Source organism: Hydractinia symbiolongicarpus, chromosome 5 (genome assembly GCF_029227915.1).
Source record: "Hydractinia symbiolongicarpus strain clone_291-10 chromosome 5, HSymV2.1, whole genome shotgun sequence".
NCBI classification, from domain to species: Eukaryota; Metazoa; Cnidaria; class Hydrozoa; order Anthoathecata; family Hydractiniidae; genus Hydractinia; species Hydractinia symbiolongicarpus.
The window spans coordinates 26,431,578-26,449,350 of NC_079879.1; the positions used below are offsets into that span (position 1 = coordinate 26,431,578).

The window sequence follows — 17,773 nt, forward strand, 5'->3', positions numbered from 1 at the left end:
TTTGGGAGACCTCTAGCTAGCTAGCTAGTTTAAAGGCTTTTAGGATATATTAAGTTGCCTTTATTGTACAAAAAGAAATTAAAAGTACAAATAAGTGCCTAATAAAAGTTTTTTTCAAAATATATATCATAAAATTAGTATCACAAAGATAAAAACAGATATCAAAAATCAAAACTGTCCTGCCGCCAGCAGTTTCGCAAGGCAAATGACTGAATAAACGTGAAGTCCAAAGTTCAACTTGGACCACCGAGTTCCGCAAATTCATAATGGCGCATAATCTCCGAAATGGTCTATTCAGAGCTATACGCTATCTTGTGAACTGCCTTGGTCAATTAGTGTTACTAAAAAACCTTTTAGAAATAACTCAACAAATTTTCCTGTTTTGCAAAAAAAATGCTACAGTGCTATTTCTTTTTAGGAGTCGAAATACACGCAATATTAGCTAAATCAAATTCTATTTACCCTATTATTAACTAATAGCTATTTTCAACCGGTTATGAGAAAGTCGTAGCGTTCAATGGCTAGAGAGCTTTAAGAACGGGCCTTGTACAGCGCAATATAACTTAACTTCGTAGCAACCATATCGTCGTTATAAATGTAGACAATTAACATCGCCGGTAAAACGTGAAAGATGCAGTCATAACTCAATTTTATATAGCTAGTTACACTATATTAATAACTATGTTCCTCCGAATAGTTTATTTATTTATTTATTCATTTTTTATTCATTCATTTATTTATAATGAATATTTATACAGTATAAAACATCGTCTGCTATTAAAATGTGTCCTATAAATATTAGCAATATTAGTTTTTCTAACAGCTACGAACAAAAAAAGTCCATATACTTTTTTATCATTGTTGTCATAAGGTTTTAGTTTTAAAAATATTAAAAGTTCAAAATCAAATTACACTGCTTCCTATAAACAACAAAAAAAACATGACACACAATTATTTTTCTAAAATATCGTTTTTATTTGTGTATGGATAGTTATCCAAATCTACTGTTTGTTTTAATATCTCTCCTTTGATAAATGTATGTATAGGTGTCCCACATTCCAGCAAACTTACTGTGTTAAGATAAAAAATAAAGTATTCCATGAATTGAGCTGTTAGAACATCTAATTTATTATTTCGTACAAGCGTATTTGCGACTTTTTTCCAAAATCTCCTTCTTAGTGGTGTATGGATGGGCATCAAACATCACTCCTTGTTTAGTGTCTAGCATAAAGTTTTCTACCAGGTTGGCGTGCTGAATATTTTAATTCGCGAGAAGGGTAAATTAAAAAAATGCGTTTTTTAAATGATGCATGTATATCGATAGAATCTCTATTTTTATAAGGTATGGATGGATCTCTCATTTTCTTGGTTGTTTACTGAGGAGAACTAATGTTGTATACACAGGTCTGCTACGACATGCTGTATGTTTTTTCCGCCTGAAGGAAGGTTTTGCAAAATATCCTTTTAATATTGTATGGTGGTATGAATCAGTCTCCCCCGTTCCTGCTTCTTACTGAGTGGGATAAAGTCTTCCTGTGAATTCACATGTTTGGACATCTGATATTATCTAAATCTCCTTTTTAGTAGTGTATGGATGGATATCTAACTTTTTATTCAGCGTGAAAAGCAACTTCCAAAATTCTCATTTTAAATGATGTATGGATGGGTCTCACACTCTCGTGCCTGTTTTCTGAGTGAAATAAAGTCTCGAATTGGCCGACCAAGAGATTTAATACTTCACCTTTTGCGATGTCGTTTTTATCAGATCTCTTTGTTAGGTTGTATTGCAGGATCTTTTGCTCCCTTGCCTGTTTACAGAGTAGAAGAAAGGTTTTTTTATTTGCTTGCTAGAACATTGAACATTTCATTTGGTGCGAGAGAGCTTTAACAAAATCTTTGATGTATGCACATGCAATGATATACGCACGCGTGTGCTACTCGCCCTTTCGATTTTTGAATAGAAAAAAGTGATCGTTTGACGTTTTTTTATTCTGTTCTTTTTTTATATTGCGTAAGGTTATTCCCCAAAATACTTTTTTAATGATGAATTGATAGGTTTCGCTACTTGTCTAATTGTTTTTTAATCAGAATAAGCTTTTCCTTGTTTAGCTTCACAATACATTCAATATCGTATTTATTGCGGGAATAGTTTCCTAAATTTTGTTTTCAGTATTGTATGCGTAGGTATGGATGGGCCTGGCTACTTGCCTAAATATTTACCCTAATAGGACATCTTCCCCTATTACTTAAATCAGTTCGCTTGCTTGTGTATTGACTAGAATGAAGTTTCCCCTTGCTTTTTTGTACAGAATGCGTTTTCGAACAAGCTCGTTAAAATTTAGAACAGTTGTACACGTTTCATGTGATCAAAATCGACCGTAAATGTTAATTCAAGATATTTAGTAGGCCTAAAATTTTAAATTTTGTTCAAGGATGAATTTCACGTTGCAAAATATTAAATGCGTACGATCATGGATGGAGGCGTTGTTTTATAAATGGCAAGCATATGCTATAACCCATTGGGTAATTCATTACTCTGCAAGTAATAAAAGAGAAACAGTTACATTAATACATGTAGTCATGCTGTCGAGCATGGTGATACATACTAACTTTTGTTGCCCTTCCCTGACCTCTTCCCAGGTTAACTTGTATTATGTTTCATAAGTACAACGTCGTCCGTAGCGAGGTTATAATAATACAACCTCGTCCCGGGTCTAGGTTGTATTTAAATTAACGTGAATTTTTTAAAAAATTTGCCTAAAAAGCAAAAATAGCCGAATACCAGTTGGCTGCAACAAAAGTTTTCAAATAGCTGGCTACACCCTTTACTTTAATAAAAACTTTGGCGAATTTTAAAGTTTGTTAATTCAAGGAGACAACAGTTTCAATAAACCTGTAATACTTAGCTAGGGTTTTTAACTCACAATTAATTTTGTAACAACAAGCTTTATGATGTGTTTTTATTTGAAGTGACATTGAATTTTGTGAATTCCAAGCAAATGTCTATTGTTGTAAAACCATGAAAGTTATTGGTTCGAATCCAATCCATCTTTGAAGGTGGTAGTTCAAATGGAAGAACAACATGGTGTGCAGTAATTAGTTTCATACTGCAACAAACAATAATCCAAATCAATTCAAAATTTAAAATTCATACAGTTATACCCTTTTTCCGTCTCTTTGTGTGCAAAATTGCGGTGAACAGAATAAGCTCCATTAATCTACAAAAAAATCGAAGGTTCAATTCGATATCGGGGTATTTTAATTATTTTTAATTGCCATTAATAATAAGAACCGCCGTACGCTTTGTTACGCAATCTTTTGTAACCACATCATCAAGTTCTATACCGATAAGTAACGATATGGATGAAATTCTTATTTATCTTTTGCAGCTTTTTTAAAATGGAAACAAATCAGAAATTTAAGCTCTTCGAATTTTCTATCGTGATTAATCAAAAGTTAATGGTTCGACAACGAAGATTTGAACAGTCAGATTTAAATAGTAAAGTTGTTGGGTTGGGTTTTGACAAGGTTTAAAATGTCCTCGTTATGACTTTTTTGACTTCTAAGGGCTTTGTTTTTACAACATCCTCACTATAAAAAACGGACAATATATCGATAATGTAGAATGGATATTATGTCCATATGCACTGGAATGAACGGGCTTCTAAATATTGATATATTGACCATATGTATAAAAAATGGATATAATGATGATTTTTTCAGGAGATCCAAGAATCCATATAATGTAGAGACCTGGTGACCATGTCAGGGCGGAGCGCATCGCTTCTGCGTCTATCCGCTGCACTGCAGGGCGCTCCGCGGTTTACGGACTACTGCATCCTTGTTCCCCACCCTCTACCCTGTTTTCAGACAAGGAAATATAACACTAAGATTTATTTATTTACGCCATCATCGGTATCTACAAACTTGAGAAGCCGCCACTTACACTAGACAGCAGAGGCTGTAGCCAGGATACCCAGCTCAACCTTCCACAACATTTCATATTATAATTTATGGCTGGCCTAGTTATTTAAGCTTTCTTTTATAGAGAAAGAAAAAATGATTATAAGGGTGGTTTGAAGGGACAACGCTGGGTCTCCTGGCCAAATTTATGGCTAGACAGACTGAAAGCCTTTGGAGATGGCCAGCCAGTTAGGCGTGTACAAGAGTTATCTCACCTTCTTTTTTGCCTCCAGCGGTGAGTTAAGGGGCCATTAATTCATACTGTATATTTTACCGTGGTCACTCACAAACAGAGTTGTTTGCCATGGTATAGACAACTGCACCAAACTAAATTGCTTAAAAAGGATAACTATCATAACACAGGAACTCGCAGTAGAGTACTAAACACAAAGTAAAAGGCTAAGAGTATAAAATATCAATTGTTTAATAACAATCTATGAAGTTTTCTATAATGGAGGATCATTTGAGACTTAATCAGCATCAGATAGTTTGTTGGGAAAGGTTGCTGAATATTGTTTCATTATTTAAAAAAATGAACGCCGAGCGAATGTAGATTGAAGGTGGTTGTATATCTAGGTAGCTTGTGAGTGAAGTGCAGAAAAATTATATTTCGAGCTAAAAATGATTCCTTCCTGACCAATATAGTGAATTTCAAAAGGAATAATTGAAACAAGAACGTGTTGAAATTTCAATAAACACATTGAAAATGTGTATGTACTTTTCATGAAACAATCGCATAATGGTGCCATGGCGAAAATTTATCTCACGAAATTTAATTTCACTTTTCGAAATTCTTCTTCAATTCAATTCAATCTTGCAAAGTTTCTATGATTAAAGTAGGTAAGATATATTCTATCATCTGAATATATCTTCTCTCTGAAAAAGATCTAGCAAAATGGGAAAGTTGCTCCGTGAAAAATTTAAAAATAGCAACAGCTAGCGAAAAGGACAACGACACCTTATTTCATGGGCAGAAGCAATGCATATAAGGACAAACAAGAAACAAAGAAGGCAGATAATAAAAGGAGAATTGAATTACATAGTATGTAAATCTGTGGAGACTCTGATAAAAATTATAAATGTTGAAAATTATATTGTATGGTAGTAAAACTTGAGAGCCAATACTGTTTATGTATAAAATAGAAGTAGAGGGTTTAAATTTTACAATTTTTAAAGTTTTTAAATTTTACAACGAATGCTTGATGCTGAAATATTTTGCTCAATGTGTTTTTATTTCTAAATATATACAGTATTAGGATATGGTTATTAGAATTAGGGAACATACTATATTTTTATCTCAAAATATACAGATTTTTTTGGCTTGATATTCAAAAACATTTTGTCTGTTGTTTTGAATTTTGGATAGTGAAACAAACTCCAATACATTTTTGTTGATACATGTTGTGTCATCATACTTTATTTTCTACTTTTTCATATTTGAAGGAACACATTCAATTAGCATTGGATTTATTGGCTACAATGCCGCCATCACAAAGCAGTTCTCAACTATGGGTAGACTTCATGAAGTGTCATCCCAATGGATGGAAAATACCGGAATTGATGGTAAGTAGAATTGTTGTTACATTTCTTGACACTTCGTATATCACGATTTTACATTTATTGTGAAAACATTCGGATAGAGGTACTGTAGGGCTCAAAAAATAGTGGCAACAACGAAAATATTGTTACACAAAAATATCTCCCAATATATACTACATCGTATTTTTTAAAGGATTGTCGATGAAATTTAAAAGAGTTGTTCTGATTGAATTAGAGCTGTTGAAAAGATGTGAAGAAGAAGTCGGCATACTCAAAAAAGAAATGTCTAGCTACTTGCTTCCTTTTTGCTGCTTGAAGAAACTCTTTACGTTAAGATTTCAATCAAGAACTACGATATTTTCGATTCTCACTTTTACCACACGCTTGTCCTATTCGTACGGAGATTAGAAGACAATGTGAAAGTGCGCGAAAAAACTATAAAAACCCAATTAAAATTAATGTGACGTGACGGGTCTCCATCTCCGAGACGGATCTTCATCGTTTATGTTCAAAACAGTTTTCTTCTTCTCCTCCTCACTCACTCCACGCAGCATGTTCTATTGTTTGTAATCAATTTATATTATCAACTTGTGTCAAGTCATTAAAATATGTTTCTGAACTATAAAGGGAATAAAGAAATTGAGTTTGTTCCAAAGTCTTTTAGCCCGCATTCATTTCATTCTACTTCAATCAAAACTATTAGCTGTATACTATTTCAACTATTTTTAGAATATATTTTTTTAACAAGTACTTATTTGCGTCTTATAATAATACAAGATGTATAGTATACGTAAAACTAGCTCACCTCATACGTGGCACTGTATTATATATATTCATTTGTGGAAATAAATTGAAATCAATCACAATGGGCAATCAAACAGAAAGTGAATGTTTCAAAATATCATTCCGGGCATGCTATGTAATATATTAAAAAGGATGGCCACAAGCTTGATCATATTTTTTTTGAAGTAATCACATAAAAAACTTTCTATATTAACAAAAAGCAATATATAAAGAAGTAGTAATCTTCTTGTGAAACATTCTGTGACGCCACAGATGCTAATGGTTTTGACTTTCGTAGTGCATGAGCATATTTTTTGAAAAAAATAATTATTTGGGGAAACTACAAAGAAAAATTGAGTTACTGTCACTACATTTATATACATTATGAGAACCATCATAAAACCATTCAATAAACCTGAAAGTATAATTCATAACTTCAGTCTATGAAATACACAAACACATTTCATCAAGAAACTACAACTACAAACTACAATCGTTCAATATATATTAACAATTGTTTCACAAAAAAAACGGATTCTTCTATATTCGAAAGCATAACAGATTAATCCTTTAACGAAGACGACGTGATACACGTTTGCCTAAAGTTCATTCCAGTATATGTTAACAAAATTTAATGTTGTGAATCAAAAAAAGGTTTCGTTCAACCAAGAGATAATCGCTATATACAAAAGTATTCAGGCCTCAATTCATCGAAACAAGACAAGTAGAGTTCGTATATGTGATAATACATTAGACACAATTCATTTCCGGCCAAAATTAAGCGAAACGAGAGAAATCTGCAGGGCTTAACTGATAATGCCATAGACAAGTGCCGACTTCGGTGTTATGAAAGGCCCAATTCACCAAAACAACGGAACCTGCTATGTATGGATTGCTTCTAGAAACAGGACCATTTTCCTAAATTTTTTTTCAACGACCTAGCTCACCGAAACAATCAAATCTATTATGTACGGATTCCTTTTAGAAACAGGATCCTTTTTCTGAATGTTTACCAATGGCTCAATTTACCGAAATAACCGAATCTGTGATGTATGAATTGCTTCTAGAAACAGAAGCTTTTTCGTGAATGCTTAACAATGGGCCAATCCACCGAAACAACTGAATCTGTGATGTATGGATTGCTTCTAGAAACAGGAGCTCTTTCCTGAATGATTATCAAAGGTCTAATTTGCGGAAATAACTGTATCTCTTACTTATCAGAGGCTCGATTTACCAACATAACCGAATGTGTTATGTATGGATTGCTTTTAAAATCGGGAATTCTCACCTGAATATTTTGTGAAGGCAATTTCGCAAATGTTAGCCAACTTTATGTGTATGGATTGCTCCTGACTTGCCAATTCTTTCCTAACTTTTTTGTTAAAGCCTTACAGATGTAAATTTCTTCCGCCCTTTAAGGAAATAAAAATCTGATATTAAAGTACCACATCAAATGCGGTTGATTAACAATTAATATTAAAAATCAAATAGAAGAATAATTTTAACAAAAGAGCTTTGGCTCTTTTGGGATAAGGCAGTTTAGAAGGGGATTAAACACAAGACGACGATAAACATTTGCGTAGATATTTACGCTCCATCTTGATACAACCACTATGTATATAACACCAAATGTCAATAAGAAAACAAATTAATCAAGTTCAGAGAGCACAGAAAACGAATACAAAAAGTTGTATCCGCAAGGTTCCAGCCCTGCTCAGTTTTATGGTACCGCCAAGGTTCACAAGATACCACCTAATTCTACAGTAGCTGACGATTTACCATCACGACCCATCATATCGAATATCGGATCTGCTACTTACAACACATCAAACTACCTCGCGAAATCTTTAACACCGCTGACAAAGTCAACATATACTACTGAAAGCTCTTTAGATTTTATATTATCATTGAAAGGAGAAAAGATACCTCATAATTACAAACTAGTACCTTTTGACGTCACTAGTTTATTCACCAACGTCCCGTTGGAACAAAAGATAGACATAATATTGCAAAAGATATATGCTGAAAAAGTTATAGAAACAAAAATTAAGCGAGAGGAAATGAAACATCTATTAATCTCATGTACAAAACATGTACATTTCAGTTTTAACAACCAACTTATATTCAGGTAGATGGTGTAGCAATGGGCTCGCTTCTAGGACCAGTCCTAGCATATCTTCATGGTTGAGTTGGAGAATGAAATAGTCCCAAAATTAGAAAATTCAGTAAAATTTTGGAAGAAATATGTAGATGACACTGTTAATGAAAACCAGATAAACAATATGCTGATCACACTTAATAGTTACCATTCGAATATCCAGTGAACATATGAAGTTAAAAACGATAACTACATAGCCTTTCTTGATGTAAAAACACATCTATTTATCGAAAAGACACGAACACTGACATATAAATGCACTAGAATTCATCTGCATCACGCCCATGGAAAGTTGAAACGGTTAAATGGTTGGTGTTGAGAGCGTTTAATATATGCTCTTAATCACAAGATCTGAAATACCAACTAAATCACTTAAAAAATGTGTTTATAAAAAACTTATCCCGAAGCAGTTGTATCTAATGTAATTAATAACACACAGCGAAATTTCAACATTCAAAATGCCGACACTGTTTCTGAAGAAGACACCAATGAATCTCCAATAACACCTTTCATGGTTTTTATTCTGTCAAGTCTGGCTACGGGAAAATAAATAAGGTTAATTTCGTTTAAGAAAAGCGAATTAGAAAATAATGGTAACTGCTTAGTAAAGCGTCTAACACTTTTAAACAGTTTCTATCAGCCAATGTCAAGCCACGCATTGCTGATCAATGTAAAATGTTATGTTTGCTATTTTCTGTGAAATAGAACCAAGGATGAACACAACATGGTGTTGTGTACAAATATACTTGTCCGGTGGAATAGTGCGATGCTACATACATTGGTGAAACAGCCAGGAGGCTTAATGAAAGATAGACCACCAAAAACGCGATAAGAACTCTCACATCCTAAAACATTCAGTCATTGAGAATTACCAACTTGGTGAACAAAAGAACTTCAGTATTTTGATAGATAATGTTCACCACTTTAAAAAGAAAAAAATAGCTGAGGCCATGTATATTTGTGATAACAGTCCCACGCTTAATGTACAGGGATTATCTGTTCCATTAAAATTGTTTTAAGATAAATATTATTTATAGTCAACAAGGGGAGGAGTGCATTTGTGCACCGCGCGGTGAACGTTACCCTCACCAACGGTATATAGTTTATATACCTTTGGGTATGCCGTTATGTGTTATATGTTTCGTTAAGTATTGTTTTATACGTCCTTTGTGTATTGCGTAGTTGTTGAAAATTATATTTAAAAAACTTTTGAGATAATTGTAACAATTTACGTTGATAATTGTCTTGTAGTAACAAGACGAAATATCCGTTAAAATAAATCATCAATCAAACTTCTCGTATTTATTTTTATTGTGAAGTTATATACCGAATTAATATATAAGACTAATTAAGCAAGAACATATTTGTTAATATCGATCTGCTTGTGCTAAGGCACTTGCCATTGTATAACTGGATGTCAGTTGAGCTTGCTGCAATTTTTGATAAATAAATTGGCAAAACAGTAACAGCTAGTGGATTTCAATAATCAGCTTCTTCACTAAAAAACAATTAATCTTTAAGAATCTTGCTATTAGATCACAGAAATGTTACACGAAAAAACTTTGGAAATGAATACAATTAATTTGGAAACTATGAATTTTAGGAAAAGTAATAGCAAACAGAGAAATATATCACCTGGCAGTCATAATATGTATTGTAAAGAAACAAATAACAACAACATGATCAACACTAACATTTTATTCCAATACATGGAAAAAGAGTTTGGCAGTACTTTTAAGCTCTATCATGTGTACAGGTAGTGGCATAAAAAGACACCTTAGTCATTAAAGTTACTGCAAAAAAACTTTCATAACAAAAGAACCATCCAGTATGTAAATTCTCTTACAATTCTGCCTCAAACCACTGATGGTGATTTATATTTAATGTGGTCTGTGCTCAATGGATTTCAGGATGGACCAGGTTTCCAGTGTTTAGCTCCCATTGCTACAAAAATCTTTATGAAATGACAAACTAACTAGACAATGGGGGGACATTGAACTTATAATCTCAAGTAGAGGAGATGATTCAAACGCTCTACCGATAGAGCTGCACTAAATTCATCATCTTTTTAAGAACTTATGGGAACACGACCTTATATTTGCTGCAATGATTTCCACAACATAGCTTAGTACACCTTTTTTGCTTGACATGACATTCATACTCTTTTTAGAAAGATTGCAGTTCCCGAGCATTAACAAATGTAAAAATAACATTTTGCATTGATTATAATGTTTTGTTAGAAACAGCATCCATACTTTTACTAACAGCGCGTGAAACCGCCACAGCATTGACGCAATTCTTATATTGATTTTCACCACACAGTGTTCTGTTAAAGGCACATAAGACGTATATTGGTTCCATGGTTACAGAACTCTCATGCACACATTCGCTAAAATTTTCAAGAGGGGAAAGCAAATACACAGTTTGTGCTTGCTATCAACGACACAGTATCCATAAATTCGGCAGATTTTTTTAAAAAAATTATATTTGGCGCACTTTTTTACATGTGTTGTAAACGACTCAGCATCCATACATTTCTTAGATTGTTTTTCACTGATCATTCACTCGTTCGTTGTAATGTAATCAGTTTCTCCACAAAACACAAAACAATAAAATATTGAAGCAATTCTCCGGAATTTGCAGACAATACATAGAGGTCTAATAGTACTCTAAAAGATGTGTTCACATATTTCTATTTGAGGAGTCTAAAGCAATAAAAAAGCAAGGACTTACATTTACATTGTATGGATCTTCGTTTAATATTATTCTTACGATTTTTCATATCAGTAATTGGCTGTCTGTTCTATATTACCAAAAATACAATTTAGCAAAGCAAAAAAATGAATGCCAAGATTTAACCTAAATATAACGTAAATATTTCTTAATAACCCTAGAAGGACACTGGTCTCTGCTTCATGTACAATAAAAATATAAAGTAAAAGAACGTTTTAGTCCAAAGTAAAAGTCTGCATAACTTTTTAAACAGTTGTGTGAAAGTTTAACAAACATTTAAGAAATTTCCTCAAATAATTATTTTTTAATGCTGGAAATATATAAATAAAAAAACCCATCTATTCATGCATGCAGATAGTAATGAATGGAAACTCGTTGTTCTTAATTGAAAAAAATTTTTTATATAGAAAAATCCTAGTTGGTACACATTGCATTTTTGCTGTTTTTTAGGCTGAATCAAAAAGAAAAACATTTATGTGGAGTATTTGTTCCACTAATGCTATTGGCTTTATACCATAGGTTATAACTGTGTGCCGTTTTCATGAATACAAATAGGTCGAGAATCAATTTTTAAAAGCCAATTGCTCTTTTCAAGTACAAGTTTCAGGAATTTCATAAAGTTTCTTCATTGACGGTATTTTTTGGGCTTGGTGACTTGTTGATTATATTTTCAGCCTGAACACATATGTATTGGTTTTGACGCACAATCAAACACTTGCAACACTGACACTGGTCCATTGTGGCCAAAAAGTAGCGATGTATGTCACTCACTAACTGCAATGCTTGTTGATTCTTTTTTCCTTATTGCTTTATAAAAAATTCAAACAATGTTTTCAATTCTGTTGACATGGTCACAAAAAGACAAATAGAGATAACAGACTTCGTAGACTACACATTCATTGAGAAAATTGTATTACATCCAGACTATTAGAGAACTCCATTTCAATTAAATTTTAACAAAGTTTTGTGATATATAGTATGATTTTCATTAAGTATATGCGGGAATATTGGAATACCATGCTTGACTCTGTACAGTTAATCAGTTAAAGCTAAGATGTTAATGGATAACAATATAGAACCACTGAATTATGTTTCACATGAATTAAATTCCATGTGGACTATTCTTTTTTGTGGATGCCACATCGTCTGTAATTAGTTTGCAGATATTTTTTGAGCTGATTAATTAATGTGAATAACTGTTTTTTGTAGACAGACTTAGTTCAAATATCTCAAGTGGACTTAATTTGACAATTTTTTTAAACAACAATACCATGAATTTTACCCATGCTAAACAAAATTCACGGAATACAAACACTGTGATCAGTAGGAAACGCATGTTTGGCCAATGTAGCTTTGATACACAAAGAAATATTGACATAAATTCTGTATTTTTTCTTAAAAAAAACAAAAAATGTTCCCTGATTTTTAAAATGTATGTTGGGTTTATAGTTAACGGACTAGTTTTTATGTGTCTTGAGCCATCGTGACAACGTTTTGCAAAATAGAAAATGTTTGGTGGCTAATCCTGCTGGAAAAGGTTTTAATATGGTGTAGTTATTTCGTGCTTTTTTCACCGCTACTTGTGAGATTTTAAAATATATGTTCAGGTAGGGGGTACAGTACATCTGAATAAAGCACTCCGCCAAGATGTGTGACGGTTTAAGTGATCCAACTGGCATTCAATGTCTTATAAATAACTCAATTTTATTTGAATCGCACTTGCAGAAAACTTCTTTCTATAACAACTCAACAGAGTTTTAGTATAACGTATATCTGTACTAATCACTAGATGAATGGCAGGGTTTAACTGCATTTAACGCTCAAACTGTCGTTTAACATAGATATTGAGGTCAACATACCCATACTCATCGAAAAGGATTGGAATGAGTACTATTACAGAGAGCTGTTACAATTCAGGCATGAGCCATCTAACGAAGTGGACGGAAATGCAATAGCAATAATAAGAACTGATTCTTTACAAAACGAAAGCATTGTTGTACACATGCCACAAAACATATCAAAAATATTTTTCATGTTCTTGAAAGTCTCGAACACTTCGATTACAGCTTAGGTTTGTGGAAAGAGAGTTAATCGTGGAGGTGGATATGGTCTGGAAATACCAGTTTTGTATAAGTTTTATGGACAAGAAAAATTGATTGACTGGTTTGCGAAGAAGATTGAGACTGTAAAAGCAGACATTTCCTGTAAAGTTTTAAAGTGTTTAAAATAGATATTTTAAAATTAAATGCTTATCTCTAATTTTTTGGATTGTACGCTAATTGGAGAGAAAAAAAGCCTATAGTTGCCATTTCGTGCAAAAAAATTTGTCCGCTCGAGTGTCCGTTAATTAAGTGTCCGCTAATTGAAGAGAATACTGTATACATTTATTTTCAGCAGCGTTTTAAGCTCTACTTAATAAAGGCGACGGGGAAACACGGGGAAAATTTTTTTTTTGTGTATTCACTAAGTAGATTTTTCTGCGGGCCTTATCGACTAGTGTAGGTGCTTACACGATTTCAACTGAGTTAACTATTTTTACTCGCTAAACGACAAAATTACAAGACGAAATTTAAGCAACAAATTACACATGTAAGATGACATAAAATATAATAAGAAATAAACACTTACTAGATATATAGTGGCGTAAGCCAAGCCAACTACATGTGAGAGAAAACAACTAAACAGATGCTGAGATACAGGACAACTCCTGTGATGTATGAAAGAAAAATTTCACTCAACAGCAAATTTAATACAAAAATGTATGTTCGACTCTGTCATTACATGTTGAAGACTGAATGCGCAGAAAAAAGATGTGCAAGATGTGCAGAAAATTTAACTAAAAATAGTACCAAAATTACAATTATTCTCTTTACATAATTAACACGGGACAATACATCACAACACAAAACTAACAAAATGCATCTTGTTCTCCACCGCAGAGCGAACTCTACAGCAGAGCACATACGCGACACCACAAGGACAATACAAATGACGTATCAAAATAAATGTCAATACGGCCGGAAATTCATGTAGGCTGTTGTTTTGTGAGCTACTTTACGTATCCGCACCCTCAGCAACGTTCATTTACACATATGCGCATTAGAAAAGATAGAATTATCACATTTATGTTATCTTAAAATAACTCGAGTTATCTTACAATCAAGACATTTATGTGAATATACACGCATTCCGAAATCACATTAATAGAGTTATCTTAAGATAGCACTTGTTATCTTAAAATAACTTTATTAATGTGACTTTTGAATGCCGTAGGGCTGAGCCGAAACCAAACCATCGCGCTATCGCAATTAAAAAAGGTATTAAAATTAAAAACTTAAATTTAGAGTTAAAAACTCTAATTTAGTATTTTTAGAAAAAACAACTTTTCTTTTTTATTTCCAGATCTCCTTCCTGGTTATTTCTTGAAGTTGGATATGTCAGGTTAACAATAACAAATTTTGAAGAGGTTTTTCTGTTTGTGTAAAATCTTTCTGACGCTATACGTTAATTATTTACTAAGGGTAATCAATTTCATTGTAGCGCGCTCTCAAAATGAGCCCTAAAAGAAAGCCAGCCCTTAGCAAAAAATGGCTATAAATATTTCATAAGTTATTAAATGTTTCAATCCAAATATTAAATTATTACGGTTCTTGACATTCCTTTACATTTCGGGGATCGTGTGCGCGGGGTTGATGATGGGCTATGTTACGGTAATCCCCTAAAAATAAGTTAATAAAAAGGGAGAAGAAAAACGCGAATGGTCTGAAAAAGATCCTGAATCTAAACATAGATCTTGATAAACGTAGGTCTCTTTTAATGTGTTTCTTTGTGAACTAAAAAATCTCACTATAGGAGTCTCAAAGGCTCTTTATAGGAGAACAGAGGTTTCTACTGTTACATGTATGTTAGCAATTTATTATGTATAAATATGCCTCAGGGTAAGATATCAAAGTTTCCAATAATCTGTTAGGTTTACTGAATTTTGTTTGATCTGACCTACATACTAACTATGAGTATAGCCTAACGCAACTATGACATCATAACCATTGAAACTTTAAATTGCTTCTAGTCAACATTAGAGTAAAAATAAATAATAAAAACATGTCTGTCATGTCACATCATACTTCATTTTAAGTGAAGAAAATAAAAAAAAAAAGTTTGACCTTTGTTTCCCATTACCGCGAACGTTTGTCTGTTTTATAAAAATAATGTTTTGAGTAAAAAATTTTGGAATGAATTTCTCTACAAATTTTCATTTTGCTCGATATTCAGCAAATTATAAAGTGTAACCTTTCTGGAGTATGGCATTGAAAAATAGGTGCAACTTACACTCGTTTTTCCGTAGTATATTTCGTGCACATTAACCAATCACAGAAAAACTTAACCACATAAGAATATAAAAACCATTTCCGTTAAGGTGGATTTCCACTTAAAATCAAACAAATCGGAAAAAAGCAATAAAAATACTGAAATTTGATTAAATATCTGCTAATTATTTTGTTTTTAAAATTTTTTGTTCCTGAAAGTTGACTGGCTTTAAACCTTTCTGCTTTCTTAGCATTGAAATAAGCCACTCCGCCGCTATTCCTTTGCAGGCTTAATTTTGTTTTAAAAAGATTTAATCTTTGACGTCAGTTAACTAGAGAATTGATATTAAAACTGGCTGAACTGACTTGAACAACGCTCAATCAATAGTCATGACTATGCCAAACCTACAATCTTAGGCAACGTTTTTGGTTATAAAATATGGTGTAGGTAGGACCAGCTCATACACGTTGTTAACATTTCTGAAAGTACTGAGAGAAAAAGATATTTTTATTTTCCCATTTTTTGCTAAAATTGACCCAGTCCCAAGTCATTTAACGTACAAAACGCCCCAGATTATTCTGGGGCCTGTTAACAATACAGTTGATAACTCCAGCATTCATTTTATCAAATCACTTTCTCGAGTCTCTTGAACTTTCGTTAATACTTCATGGAGAAAGACATAAACAGAAAAATAACTGATACAAATATAATCTGATTTCTAACATATATACATTGTTTTTAAACAATTTTGGCAGAGCTACATATCAGTCCAGAACCTTTAGGACTGTGAAATATTTCTGCCAAGTAATTGTAAAAAATGTTTAGTAAAATAAAAAAAATAATAAACCCATGTAAATAAGCAAAATAGAAAGAAAATAAAACACTTCAACACTACAAAACAAAAGTAAGTTCAAATAAAAAAGATATCGTTCTAAATTTTAAACACTTTCTAGACAAAACAGTGATTTTATATATGTCCTTTTTGTTTTTCGACCAATAACAGCCTTGACAAATTGTGCACTTAATAAGGTTCAGCATAATTAACGTAATATATATCTACGATATCTCCAAAATTACATAAGATGTAAACTACATTTATTAAAACGCTTAAAAACGTATTTGTCCGAATCATGCTACTAGACACAAAAAGTTATTAAACAAAACAAAGAAGCACGACATTTTATAGTTTGTTACCACTTGCTATTTTAATATAACGCAGTAAAAAAAAGGAGGTAATTCAGCACGTCTTTTATCTCATTTTCTTTTCCGCTTCTCTTCCACCCTCTCATTAGCGCTCAGGCTGTCAAATAGTATAACGCTTTCTAAACGAAGTATAATACAGCTAGTTATTTATATACTAGTTTATACTTCATGCATTTTTAGCACAAAGTGTAGATTATGAACGATTAGTTAGTGCAACACTCCAGTTCTATAAAACATCGCCTAAAAATTTTCTAAAGAGATTCTATTTCGTCGGAATTTTTTTTTATACGCCGGTTTTTACAACGGGAAATGTAATTGTTTTGTTATGAATTGGTGTATTGGTATTATTTTGTTTTAATCTGCAACATTTTTTAAAAATTAGGGTGATAAGAATGCACGAAAAAAAACTTCGATATTTCGACTTACAAGAACACCGTGAAGGAATATTAGAGCCAGTATTAAACACTGCAGGACCTCTGAAGCAAGTTATATATATCCTAACATGGGGGGCAATGATTAGTGCATATTATAGCATCAGGATACGAAATTGTAGGAATCCCGCAATCCCCCCTTGCCTCTGCATTCCACCACGCCACACGCATATCGATGTTAAAAATTCCCAATTAGAAATATTGTCGTCCCAAAGTTTACAAAATTAAAGATAATCGTTGAAGCTCAAGAATAAACAACTTAGCTTTGGTCTAATTTAGGTAACGCAGTAGTGTTCATCTTATTGGCGTATAGATATTTGAAAATATAAAAAATCAAACAAAAACAATAGGGATAATACTAATGATTTGTCAAACTACAGAGTACCACTGTTTATTCAACATGCTGTCGTCGAGTGTTTATTGTAGCCTCTTTGCAACGGTTGTTGGTTTTCGACTAGTGACTTACACGAAAGTCAAGCTAATGGCGGGGGAAAATGTATGATCACTGAGGACAAAAACAACAAACTTAAATCATCTTAAATATCACACTGGACATCCAAATACAAATGACAGAAAAGTCCCATATATAGCTTTATTACCCAGGTAAAGGGCGGCATGTCATTGGTTACAACTTACGTCATAGCGGGCAATAGCA

General features: G+C 32.8%; 1 long non-coding RNA gene across 1 annotated transcript; it reads right to left on the bottom strand.

Annotated features, from left to right (window-relative positions):
* Window positions 1-10,146: 10,146 nt before the first annotated feature.
* On the bottom strand, window positions 10,147-15,988 carry LOC130645723 (uncharacterized). The gene is made up of 2 exons (XR_008982728.1): window positions 13,805-15,988; window positions 10,147-11,302 (listed from the first exon to the last, which is right to left on the bottom strand). It is a non-coding gene; the product is annotated as an uncharacterized LOC130645723 (long non-coding RNA).
* Between the last annotated feature and the right edge of the window lie 1,785 nt (window positions 15,989-17,773).